This window comes from Echinops telfairi, unplaced genomic scaffold (genome assembly GCF_000313985.2).
Source record: "Echinops telfairi isolate 266 unplaced genomic scaffold, ASM31398v2 ScPeMD7_44;HRSCAF=162, whole genome shotgun sequence".
NCBI classification, from domain to species: Eukaryota; Metazoa; Chordata; class Mammalia; order Afrosoricida; family Tenrecidae; genus Echinops; species Echinops telfairi.
Genome location: NW_022103942.1, coordinates 8110022 through 8124675, shown reverse-complemented (window position 1 = coordinate 8124675; position 14654 = coordinate 8110022).

Genomic DNA, 14654 nt, shown 5'->3' with positions numbered 1-14654 from the left:
TAAGAAGAATTCGTTCTTAAGACATGGCGTTATTCAATACACACCCTCATGAAGAGATCGTATGGGTGCTACATCAAAGTGTGGTAAAGACATAAAATGGTGCCTGGCATCAGACGGAATAGAGCCTGGTGTCTTAAAGACTTGTCTTAAAACAAGTAGCCTTCTAAATGAGCCATCAACTAAGTCCATGTGGAAAAAGCACACTAGACTCTGTAATCCCAGAATTGTAATAGTAAAATTCAAATCCAAAGGAGGGAATTGTATCAGAGCTTAAATTCTGAACACTTAACTTTCAGACGGCTATGGGTGATAGTGGAAGCCCCAAATCCATTTGTGGTGTCCCTACACGGAATAAGCCTCCAGCGAATTACCTGTGACCAGGATTGTGAATTGCCTTGCTATTAGAGAGTATGGAAATTCAATTAGGGCAGATAATTTTAGGTTAAAAGTAACACAATTACAGTCTCATAAACCCACAACAGGGAGGAGTGACACCCTATGAATCAGCATTGACTCATTGACTCATAATGGTTTAATTTGTTTTTGACCCATTTTTTATCATTTTATTAGGGGCTCATACAACTCTTATCACAATCCATACATACATCAATTGTGTAAAGCACATTTGTATGTTGATTGCCCTCATCATTCTCAAAACATTTGTTCTCCATTTAAGTCCCTGGAATCAGGCCCTCATTTTTCCCCTCCTTCCCCACTACCACCTCCCTCATGAGCCCTTGATAATTTATGAATTATTATTTTGTCATATCTTGCCCTGTCCGACGTCTCCCTTCACCCACTTTCCTGTTGTCCGTTCCCCAGGGAGGAATTCACATCTAGATCCTTGTCATCATTTCCCTCTTTCCAACCCACTCTCCTTCTACCCTCCCAGTATTGCCACTCACACCACTGGTCCTGAAGGGATCATCCACCCTGGATTCCCCATGTTTCCAGTTCCTATCTGTACCAGTGTACATCCTCTGGTCTAGCCAGACTTGCAAGGTAGAATTCGGATCATGATAGTGAGAGGCGGAAGAAGAACTTAGGAACTAGAGGAAAGTTGTATTTTTCATTGTTGCTGACTGGCTCGTCTCCTTCCCGAGACCCCTCTGCAAGGGGATCTCCAGTGGCCTACAAATGGGCTTTGGATCTCCACTCTGCCTCCCACACCCACCTCACCACCTATTTGGATCACTTGTTGTTCCCTTGTCCCTGGGTTTGTTAACACCACTTCCTTTCCCCCTACCTCCCCCTATCCCATGTCCCCTCAGGACTGTCGGTCCCGTTGTTTTCTCCTCCAGATTGTTCATCCAACCTATCTTATTTAGAGAGACATGCCGAGATAAAAACATGCACAAAAACAAGACAGAGCAAAACCAAGCAACAATATACAATAAAACAACACCAGCAACAAACCACTGACAAAGAACAAAACAAAACACAACAAGAAAGAAAAGCTTGTAGTTAGTTCAAGGATCATTTGTTGGACTTTAGGAGTGTTTTCCAACCCAGTCTGTTGGGGCACCATGCCCTGGCCCCAAAATCCACCTTCAGCATACCCTGGGGACCTTGCTGCTCCATTTCCTTGCTGTTCCGCTGCACTCCCCCAGTGCTTTGCCTGGTGTGGTGGAATCAGATCGGGCGCAATTCCCACACTGTGTCTCTGGTGCTGTCCCCCACAGTGAGCCAGTGAGGGACATCATGTCTCATAGTGGGCCTGGCCATGTGGTTCTCTGTGTGTACTGGCTGCTCTAATTGGGATCATCATCCTCAAGGCCTGGTAGGCCAGGATGTGCTCCACTCTCTCCTACTCTCCCTTCATCTGCTCCCATGTGCTCCGATCAGATATGTCCCTCTTTTGACCCATTTTAAGGCTGTTTTAGTTTTAATATGTTCTGCTTCATTTTTTTGGATAGAGGCTTTTGTTTTTTGTTTTTGTTTTTCATTGTTGTTGAAATCCAGTATATGTAAATCAATAGAGAGAGTAACTGGATTAATAATTACCTAGGACATGGACATGGCAGGGGAAGTTGGAGGGAAATAGGGAGTTAACAACAATGAACATGAAAAGAAAATGTTCTGAAATTGATTGTGGTAATGTTTGTGCAACTTATCTTACTATTATGTGAATTATATACCAGTAAAACTATTTTAAAAGACATGTCACCTGCTGTTACTAGGTTTCAAATGTATGTAAGGTCAGAATAGAAAAAGCAGTTAACAGGGGCATCCAACAAAATATAATCGTGTCAAGTGGAGTGTTGACTAGAGAAAAGACAGAAGGTAGGCCAAAGGAAATGGGTACAACAAGAGCAGGGCAGCATGTTTTATTTGCTCAAAGGATATTGGAGAGTCATTTTTTGATGGAATAAAAGTATATTTGATATGTTGCTATCTTACAGAGAATGTTGACTAAAGTTAAAGCTTACTAAAAGATTTAAAATACCACACCTACAAAATAAGCTACAGTCATTTTCAATCAGTAATTATTAAAATCCCTATAATAGCATATAAAATCAGCTTCATAACTCTAAGACCTAAGACTTAGGTATTGTAACTAAGATATGATAATATATTTGCCTTTTATGACAAATAACATATGTACAAGTGGGAAAGCCCCACCCCCCAAAATGGATGTTTTTCCCAAAGCTATGGATTTACATTTTCTTACAGAACAACCTTATCACATTCAAAGTACTCTCCATTACACTTAACATATTTGTCAAATTTGTGATTCCATTCTTGTAAACATTTTTTTAAACTCATCTCTTTGGATGGCTGATAGCTCCTCCCTCATTTCTTTCTTCTCCTCTTTTGAGTCATCAAATCATTGTCCTTTCATTCCCCTCTTCATTCACAGAAACAAAAAGAAGTCTCACAGAGCGAGGTCATGTGAGTCAGGTGTTGGGGCAAGAGTGGCACAATGTTGTTTGCCAAAAATAGGCACACTGAGATGGCTGCCTAAGCAGGTGCATTGTTCTGGTGGCAAACCCAGTCCCCCATCTGCCATGAATTAGGTATTTTTGGTCATACACTGTTATGCTATCTTTTCAGAACTTCTAAATAGAAAGCTTGGTTAACAGTCTGACATGGTGGAATGAACTCCAAATGTACTACAAGTTGATATTTTTGTCCATTCAGGAAGTCAGCGGATGTCCAGAATGAGGTTTGCCATCAATAGACATTTCACCATTTTTGAAATGAGAAAACCATTCATGCACTTGAATATTTCCCACAAAATGCTGGACTTGTAAGCTGTCTTCACATCACAACAGTATCTGTGGCCTTTCTCCCACCCACCCCCACCCTACCCAGCAGAAAACAAAATTTCACAGTCTCCTGCTATTCTCTTAAATTGGTCACCAAAAAAGGCCAGGTTCAAGTAAAATTGCTTTTATGAAAAAGTTCACTGTGACAATAGAGAGCCTTCCCAGGAGCTGCCACGGGGTGCACTAACTCCTAGCCAGATGCTGTATTCTTGCCTACTGGGAAAAATGCGTACTGCAAAACTCCACCCAGTAGTATAGAATACTTTTGAACAGAAGTTCTCTTTCAAGTAGAAGAATTCAGATTCCTAAATTAATGCTGTTGGGTGCCATCAAGCCCTTGCTGACTCATAGCAACTCTATGGACAAAAGAATGAAACACTGCCTGATCCTACTCCTTGCTCACAATTATTGCAGCTATTTCATCTATCCATCACATTGAGGATCTTCCTCTTTATCGCTCCCCCTCTACTTTATCAAATATGATCCACATTGACTAGTCTCTCCTGATAACATGCCCAAAGTACATGATAAAGTGTTTCAACATCCATGCTTCCAAGGACCGTTCCAATTGTACTTCTTCCAAGACAGATTTGATTCTTCTTCTAGCAGTTCGAGGTACTTTCAATATTCTTCGTCAGAACAATTATCCAAATGTACAGATCATTCTTCATTTCCTTATTTAATGTCCAATTCCACATGCATATGAGACAGTTGGAAATGGCTTGGGTTAGATTCATCTAAGTCTGCAAAGTGACATCTTTGCTCTTCAACACTTTAAAGAGGTCTTGCACAATAGATTTGCCCAGTGCAGTGCATTGTTTGCTTTCTTGACTGCTGCTTCCATGAACATTGTTTGTGGATCCAAGCAAAATGAAATTCCTGACCAAGTTTTTTTCTCCATTTACTAGAAAAATACTAAGATGAAAATGTATACTTGGCAAATGATTTCAGACAACCAAATGGGGAGAAAAAAGTCAGGTAACCTCACTCTTTGGTTTTACTTATTTTTAAATTATGTGAATGTTCTGAGTATATCAAACTCACTCATGTATGTAACTTGTTTCAAAGAGAAGAAATTGCACCATGTTTGAGACATTTTTAAATGCCATATTTATTTGCTTGGATCAGTTTTTAGCATAAATAAATCTTTTTTGTCTCACATTTTTGTTTGTTTTTCTGTATTCTGTTTACTGCTGTGTTCCCTAGGACATAGAACTATGCTGGCTCATAGTAGGCCCTCAATAAATGTTTATTGGATTTTGCTAAATCGAAGCCTATTAAATTTATTAACATTTGATCTTGATAATTTCCTAGGCTGCAGAAGCTACACAAAGAGACTGAAATATGAAAACATACTAATGGCATTGCATAAACAATGCTAAAATTAGATACACTCCCATGGAGAAAAAAAACATTTCTCTTCTTCCTGTGGACAAATTAGGAATTAAAACTGGCAAGGTCTCCTAGAGCTCTAGTGTAGTTCAGAATAGACAAGGAGGAGTATGGGAGACAGCATAATACAGAAATAAAGAATGACCACTATTATTAATCTCCTGAGGTGAATAAACAGAGAAATAGATTGGAGGGTTGGGGAAAACTATAATACTGTTCTCTGACAGCAGAAAACAAAATTGTATGAGGCTGCTGATGCTTGATGTTCCTTAACTATGTCACTAAAAGCAATGAAGCTTTAAGTAAAGTATAAAGTCCATTCCAATGGGCTTTGAAGTCACAGTTACTGTGATATTAGACAATATCAGTGAATGTCAGCTATCAGTAAATCTAGGGTTTTCAGCTTCTTAAATTCTAGACAGTACTTAGACTCTAGACATCCATGCTGTATATAATCGCAACAAGGCAATTTCTCCTTATAAAACTAATACCCGTACCATATGCTCTATTTATCTGTCAGTGAAGGTTTGTTTGTTAGAAAGAGTATTTCAAAGTAAAACATTATCACAGTAATAATGCCTTCAAATCAAAGCAAACAAAATAATTTTTAAAATCTATTTCATATTCCCAGCAATAAAAACGAAATGAGTAACTACTGTGTGCCCGATGCTTGTCAAGGCATTGGGAATACAAAAAGGACCCTGGAGAGGCTTGGTTCTCGTGTTCGCTGCAGCGGAGGTCTGAGTACAGAGCAAGCCCCTCTAGGGCCAGAGGAAGAAGAAGGTGGTGGTCGAGAAGCCGATGAATGAGAAGAAGACCCACATGGCTACGGTTGATGCTGTGGGTTTTCGCTACCATTAAGAGCCGCCGCCACCGAACGGACAATTTCTCTGGTGGAAACGTGTGCTTCAGCGAGCTGCAGATCTACACTTGCATGAGTGGAACCTTGAAAGAACGGATGAGTTTAGTAAAGGAAGTTTATCCAGAAGCTAGAAGGAAGGGCATGCACTTCAATTTTGCGATTGTCTTTACAGGTTTGAAAAGACCTGGCTATCAAGTAAAAAAAAAAAATGGCAGCCCTATGTCTGGCAGGAAGGAGACCGCTAATTCCATGACCCCCACAGTCACAGAAGTTCCAACAAGGAGATGATCTGCACATAGCGGTCACCCTGCCCAATTGGGCACTCCCTCCCTCTGGGCGCATCAGGCCATATTAAAGGCTATTTGCTGTTTTTAAAATGTATTTTCCGGGCAGTTATGTAAAGTAAACCTAACTCTGCCTCCTTTGATTATTGCCATTAAGCCTTTACACTCTAGAGAAGTTCTAATGCATCTATTTAGGTTAGATTTGGCTGTGTTCTTAGATGACTGTTGACTTAAATTCTATTTTGTTTCAACCTCTTCTGTAAAATATGAGAAAAGCGCGCATAGCGTTCTGTGTAAAACTACATTGTGAAATAAATGTGTGCAATAAAAAGCAAACAAAATTAAAAAGAACCTTAGTGCAGTACATTAGATATTAGGCTGGTAGATATGAGGTGAGCAGTTTGAAACCACCAGTAATTCCAAGAGAGGAAGATAAAGGTGTCTCTTCTCCAAACTCACTGCCTTTGAGTCAATTCTGGCTCATATTCACCCTGTAGGACAAAGAACTGCTCCCTGTGAGTTTCCAAGACTGTAACTCTTTACAGAAGTAGAAAGCCTCATCTTTGTCCCATGGTGTTTTGAGACTGCTGACCTTGCAGTTAGCAACCCAACACTAACTACTATTCCACCAGCCCGCTAAAGGGCCATATATAGGATTGCCTTGCGTGGGAAAGAGCCCTGGCGGTATAGTAGATTACTAATAGGACAGCTAACTATAAGTTCAGCCTTTGAAACCCACAGGAGAAGGATGAGGCTGGCTGTGCTCATAAAAATGTGCAGTCTCAGAAACCCAAAGGAGCCCTTGTGCTCTGTCAAGTAGGGCTGCTAGGAGTTGAAGTCCACTCAATTGCAATGGTTATATTATAATTACGAATGGAAATCCATTCAATGGCAGTGGGTTTGGGTTGTTTTTTGTGGTTTCTTTTTTCTGTGGAGGCAGGGTGCAAAACCAAAACCAGGCCCAGTGCCATCAATAGGGTTTTGGAAACTGCAAATCTTTACTGACTGAGAAAACCTCATCTTTCTTGCATGGGGAACTGGTGAGTTTTAATCACTAACTATGAAGTTAGCAATCCAATGCCAAAACCACAGTGCACCTAAGACAATAAGTAGAATCAATCTCTGCTCTTATGTAGCTAATACTTCAAATGGAATAGAAGACTCATAACTTTATAAAAGGATAATGAGGCGGTCCATTGTTTCAACATGTCTCTGGGAACAAAAAAAATTTGGGATAAGAAATGGGTCTAAAACACTTTGGTACACTTCTCATATTTTTACAAATCACATTACAGTTGAAAGTAGGTCGCTAGGAAAGTGCAGGCCAACTAGACTCACTATGAACCATAACAGTTAGAAAATAAAATGGAATCTATATCAAAATAATAAAATCAATATTTATGTAATAATTAAAAGTGATCACTGTTATTGTTAATGTGCCATCTAGTTGGCTCTAACTTATAGCAACCCTATGTTCAACAGAACAAAACACTGATCAATTCTTTTTTTTTGCACTTATTTATTTATTTTTCTAATCATTTTATTTGGGGCTCATACAACTCTTATCCCAATCCATACATACATGAATTGTGTAAAGCACATTTGTACATTCATTGCCCTCATCATTCTCAAAACATTTCCTCTCCATTTAAGCCCCTGGCAGTAGGTTCTCATTTTTCCCCTCCCTCCCCGCTCCCCCTCCCCTCATGAGCCCTTGATAATTTATAAATTATTATTTTGTCATATCTTGCCCTGTCCGAAGTCTCCCTTCACCCACTTTTCTGTTGTCCGTTCCCCAGGGAGGAGGTCACATATAGTTCCTTGTAATCCATTCCCTCTTTCCAACCCACTCTCCCTCTACCCTCCCAGTATTGCCACTCACACCACTGGTCCTGTAGGGATCATCTGCCCTGGATTCCCTGTATTTCCAGTTCCTATCAGTACCAGTGTACATCCTCTGGTCTAGCCAGACTTGCAAGGTAGAATTCATATCATGATAGTGGGAGTGGGGAGGAAACATTTAGGAACTAGAGGAAAGTTGTATTTTTCCTAGTTGCTACATCGCACCCTGACTGGCTCATCTCCTCTCTGAGACCCCTCTGCAAGTGGATCTCCAGTGGCCTACTAATGGGCTTTGGGTCTCCACTCCGCACTCCCCCCATCATTCACTATGGTAAGATTTTTGGTTCTGATGATGCCCTTCGACACCTCGTGATCGCATAGGCTGGTGTGCTTCCTCCATGTGGGCTTTGCTGCTTCTGAGCTTAATGGCTGCTTGATTACTTTCAAGCCTTTAAGATCCCAGACGCTATACTTTTTGATAGCCGGGCACCACCAGCTTTCTTCGTCACATTTGCTTATATACCCATTTGTCTTCAGTGATCCCTTCGACACCTTGTGATCACACAGACTGATATGTTCTTCAATGTGGGCTTTGTTGCTTCTGAGCTAGATGGCCGCTTGTTTACCTTCAAGTTTTTAAGACCCCAGATGCTATATCTTTTATAGCTGGGTACCATCAGCTTTCTTCATCACATTTGCTTATTCACTCGCTTTGTCTTCAGTGGTTGTGTCGGGAAGGTGAGCATCATAGAATGCCAATTTAATAGAAGAAAATATTCTTGCTTTGAGGGAGTACTTGAGTGGAGGCCCAATGCACTGATAAGTTCTTACACCATCCTCACAACTGTTAATATGTTTGTGTCTGTTGCAATCACTCTGTCAAACCATCTCCTCTAGCGTCTTTGTCTTTTTTTGATGACACTCTAAAAAGTATGATGTCCTCAGTCAGGTACTGGCCGCTTCTGACAGCATTTCCAAAGTAGTTGAGACAAAGTCTTGCCATATTCACTTCTAAGGAGCATGCTGGGCATACATCCTCCAAGACAGATTTATTTGTTTGTCTACCATTGTTACTTTCTATAATCTTAGCCAACACCATAATTCAAATATATCTGCAATCTTCCTTATTCATTGTCCAGCTTGCAAATGCTTCTGAGGTGACTGAAAATATCTTATATTGGATTGAGAACACATTAGGCCTCAACGTGACATATTTAATATTTAACAGTTTAAATACATTTGTTTGGAAGATTTGGCTAATGCAATATGTTGTTCAATTTCTTGATTACTGGTCTCTGAACATTGACTTGGAAAACTAAGTAAAATGAAATAAATACTTTACAACTTCATTTTCCCATTTATCACGATGTTGTCCATTGGTACAGGTGTGAGGATTTAGGTTTTCTTTACATTGACTTGTAATTCCTATAAATTCCATCTGGCGAGTTACATGTGTATAGTTGCCATTTCTATTATTAGAATAGGTACTTAAAATGAAACATTTGTTGATCTTGTAAAATATGACCATGTGATCTTCAGCTTTGTTTTAGCTACTTTCCTTTAGTCTTTGCTTCTAACTTTCACATTCCAATCACCAGTAATTATTAATACACTTTGATTGCATATTTCATGATTTTCTGACTGAAGGAGTTGGTAGAATTCTTCAATATCTTCGTCAATAGCTTTAGTGGTTGGTGTGTAGGTTTGAATAATACTTATATTAGCTGGGTTTTTTTGTAGACATATAGACATTGTCCTATAGCAGATAGCATTGTACTTCAAGTTTGATTAGGAAATGACCTTTGGATGATGAATGCAATGCCATTCCTCTTGAATTTATGAAGGTCAGCATAGTAAACTATGTAATTGTCCAATTTTAAAAGGCCAAGACAAGTGCATTTTAGTTCACTAATGTCTATCTTTATGCATTTCATTTCATTTTTCATCACTCTGATTCTCCTAGATATATACTTTGTACATTCCACATTCAATTACTGTAATTAAGCATATGGCCTCAATTGATGAGTAAACTAAAGAACTTATATTCTCCTGTTATTTGACAAAGACCCAAAATCAAACCCACTGCAAACTCATGGTGACTTTATATAGCATTTCTGGGACTGTCGATCTTTAGGGGAGCAGTCATCCTCATCCACATCCTTCTCCAGATGGAAGGGTAGAGGCAGGTTGAACTGTCAACCTCTGAGTTCAAAGTCCAACTTTTGACAGTGCCACCAGTGCTCCACATATTTGTTTTGTTATTGAAGAAATAAGTGAAAATGTCTGCAGACTCAATTAAAATTCCCCACAGTGCCATTGCCTAACCAAGCTACTGTTTTCATTTAAACAGGTTTCCTTTCAGTTCTTGTTCATAAGAATATTAAAATCGAGTGATGCAGCAGGAGGCCATGGAGGGGCCGGGGCTCTGGGGCAGCTGGTGGGCCGCAGACGAAGAAGAGGAGGCAGCAGTGGTGGAAGAAGAGGCTGTGGTGGTGGGGTTAGGGAGCCTTGAAATGCCAGTGGGGATGGTAGATGGCTTGCACCCACCGGGCCGCCATTGTTTCCAGAAAGGGTTTGACCGGCAGAACCTCTGGAGCAGCTGTGAACTTCTTGACCTCTGCAAGCTTTCTGCTTGATCGGTGCCAAAAGCATTCCATGAAGACCAACTTCTTGAAGAGCTGATCTTTCCAGCACTGTTGCCAGGCTTTTAAGCAATGTGGAACCTAATGAAGATGATGTTGTGGAATAAATCATAACCAGGCACGGGTCTCAGATTAACCAATATGATCCAAAGAATAAGGTCCCATCGAAACAACTACTTACAGGAGGATCTGCAGGGCTATTCAAGTCAGAGAGGTCAGCTCAGAAAGTTGAGGTGTTTCTTGTCTGGCATTCCGAAGGGATCATCTTGATAGACTTTGTTGAAGGGCTCAGGATGATCATGGGGACTTATGAGGAAGAAGTTTTAAATAGATTGAAAGCTGCATTGATGAAAAATAGCCAGGAAAGTTTGTGCCAAGAATCCCCCCACCGCGCACACACTCACAGTGAAATGGCCTATTTTTACAAGACTTTCATTGAGAAACTTACCTCTTGCCCTACAGCTCTGATTTGGTTCCTTCAGACTTCGTTTTTGTTCCCTAAAGTAAAAATTGAAAAAGAACACTATTTGAGTCTCCCCCAAGGTATAAAATGAGTCCCTGTCACCTTGAGGACGGGTGCAAATCAAAGAGCTCGTCAATTCTTTGGGGGAAGGGTTGTTAAGTGTCATCAAAACTGTTGATTCATAGTGACGCTGTGTACAGTAGAAGAAACCCGGCCCCGAGCAGCACTATCTTCACAGTCGTGATGTTTGGGCCCATTACTGCAGCCACAACAATTGATCTCTAACTACCTGGAGCAACTGAGGGAGGAGAGTCAGGAATGTCTTTACGTGCCACTGAGATGGTTCCGACTCATAGCGACCCTAGGTACAACAGACCGAAACACTGCCTGGTCCTGTGCCATTCTCACAATTGTTCTTAGCCTTGAACTCATTGAAGCAGCCACCATGTCAGTCCATTTTGTGAAAGGTCTTCCTCTTTTTCACTGCCCTTTCCTTTACCAAGCATGATGTCCTCCAGGAAACGTATCTCCTGACAACACTGCCCTAAGATCATCTATATAGGAACAAATTGACAACAGCAAGTCAAAAGATTGGGAAGCTTAGGGCTCAGTGAGGTTATTTATGCTAATGAAGGAACAGCTAGGGAGGGTGAGAGTGGTTACATGACCCCAGGACTGTAATCAGTGCCACCAAATTGTCTGCAGAAACTATGGAATTGGTATAAATTCTATTGTAGATAGTCTCAATAAATACCAAAAAAATAAAATACTTTTAAAGGATTTTCTGTAATCAACTCCCCCAAAAGAATATTAAAATCTTACATATGCATAATACTACTAAGAGTAGTAATTATATTCTACACACTGACTTAATAAGATACCATGTAGAAATTGTTCTTTTTTCTGTCTAATCTCTATCTCTCTCTAGCTCTCTCACTATCTCTTCGTCTCCTTCTCTCTTTCTTAAGAGAACATTCATTAAAATGTTAAATGGGCAAGGACAAGACAAAGACAAAGGTATATTATCAAGATTAGGGAAACAATTAGTATGAGGTCATGATGGGGTACAAGGATTTGCTGATATACAGAATTTTACAAAGGATCTGCGAGGTCAAGGAAAATTCTCACAACTGCCTGATTGGTAATGAACATCATAGTTACAGGTGGGACTACAAGAGTGGGAACAGGGCCATGATTGGGATATGTAAGTTGTGGTAGATTGAGGAGTTTACAAGATTGGTGCAACTGACATGTTTCAACAAGCCCATGAAGCACTGGAAGCACTCACTTGTCTCTGCCAGGGCATTTGGAATGCAGCCACTTGGTCAACTGACTGGAAGAGACCCATATTTGTACCCATTGCAAAGAAAGGGGACTAAACAGAATGCTCAAATTATAGAAAAATATCATTAATATCACATTCCAGAAACATTATCTGCAGATCATCCAACATTGGTTGCAGTAGTACATTCATGCGGAGCTTCTAGAGCTGCAGGCCAGATTCAGAAGCGAATGTAGAACAGGGGATATCATTTCTGATGTCAGGTGTATCTTGGCTCAAAGCAGAGAATACAATAAACATTTTTACTTGTGTTTTGTGTGTGTGTGTGTGTGTGTATATATATATATATATATATATATATATATATATATATATATATATCCCAAGCCATTCGACTGTGTGGATAGCCTTGAGAAGAATACTCATTCCAGAAAACGTAGATGTACTCCTGCAAAATTGTACATGGATCAAGAGGCAGTGGTGCGAACAGAATAAGGGAATACTGCCTGTGTGGTTTAAATAAGGAAAGGTGTATGTCAGGGTTGTATCTTCTCACCATAATTATTCAATCTGTATGCTGAGAAAATCGTCAGAGAAGCTGGATTATATGAAGAAGAATGCAACACCAGGATTAAAGGAAGGCTCATTAACAATTTGTGATATGCAGATGATACAACTCCTCTTGTTGAAAGTGAGGAGGAACACAAATGGTCCAATTGGAAACATCCTGATAAATGGAGAAAAGCTTGAAGTTGCCAACGATTGTGTCTTGCTTGGATCCACAAACAACCCTCATGAAAACAGAAATCAAAGGATGTGTTTCATTAGGTAAATCTGTTGCACAAGACCTCTTTAGGGTATTGAAAAGCAAGAAAGAAGACTCAATGCATTTGAATTGTGGTGCTAGTGAAGACTATTGAAAGTACCATGGCCTGCTAAAAGGACAGACAACCTGATCTATTTCGGAAGAAGTACAGCCAGAGTGCTCTTCAAGTCGAGGATGGCAAGGCTTCATCTCGCACACGTTGGACAGGTCAGGAAAGACCAGTTCCATTCTTGGTAAAGTAGAGGGGTAGTGAGAGAGAGGAAGGCCCTTAAAAAGATGGATTGACACTGGCTGCAGCAATGGGTTCAAGTATAGAAACAGGAGTGATGATGTCAACGGACCAGGGAGTGTTTTATTCTGTTGTAAATAGGGTCAATATAGGTTGGAACTGATTCAATGACACATAAAAATAATAACAACAACATATGCATACAAAAGTGTCACTGGTTTTGCTTCTCTAGAGAAGCAAAAGCAAACACAGCTACTATCTTGAGAGTGCTTTTCCTTCTCCCCTCCACCACCCACACCTGTTAGGCACCCAATGCATACATACATACAAATGATATTTCTCCTTTTGTGATTGACTTATTTTACTCAGCAGTATGTCCTGGTTATTCATTCACATTATAAGAGACTTCTAGTGCTCATTAATATTCTTTATAGCTGTATAGCATTCCATTGTACTTCCTTTTTTATACATTCATCTTCTAATGAGCACTCAGGTTGTTTCCTTCTTTTTGATATCGGAATAATACTACAATGAACATGTGGTCTTTTTGTTAGGTATTATTGAATTATTTTAGATTCATAGCAACCCTGTGTACAACACAACAACACACCGTCTAGTCTTGTGCCATCCTCAGAATTGTTGCAACCACAATGTCAATCCATCTCATTAAGGGTCTTTCTGTTTCACTGACCCTCCACTTTACCAAGTATGAGGTCCTTTCACAGGGACTGGTCTGCCCAGATAGCATGTCTAAAATATGTGAGATGAAGTCTTGCCATCCTCACTTCTAAGGAGCCTTCTTCCATCAGGACTTTTTTTTAATCAATTTATTGTGGCTCATAAAATTCATCACAATACATAGATCAATTGTGTAAAGCACATCTATACATTTGTTGCCCTCATCATTCCCAAAATTCGCTTGCCTCTTGGGTTCCCAGAATCAGCTCATTTTCCTTTTTTCTCCCCTCCCCCTCCTCTCCTCTGTCCCCCGCCCCCATGCACCCTTGATAATTTATAAATTATTATTATATCTTATATTTTTTCAAGACAAATGCATTTGTTCTTCAGTACATTTTCTATTTTCAGTTATCTTCACCGACTCCAATGTATCAATTCTACTGCAGTCATACTTGTTTCTGGTACAGCTACCACATGCATATGAGGTGATTGAAAATACCATGGCTTGCACCAGGGGCACCTTAGCTTCAAAATGGCATCTTTTCAACATCTTAAATAGGTGTAGTGTAGCAGATTTTCCTCATGCAATACATTATTTGATTTGATTGCTCTTCCATAAGTGTTGCTTGTGTAGCCAGGCAAAACAACATTCTCGACAACTTCAATCTTCTCAGTTTATCATGATGCTGTCTATCGGTTCAGTTGTGAGGGTTTTCTTTTTTGTTTTGAATTGCAGTCCACACTGAAATTTGAAAGCTGCAGTCTGATTTTCATCAGGGAATACTTCAAACCCTCTTCACTATAAGCAAGTGACTTTGTGTCATCTGCCTTTTACAGGTTATTAATAAGTCTTCCAAACCACATGCCACATTCTTCTTCATATAG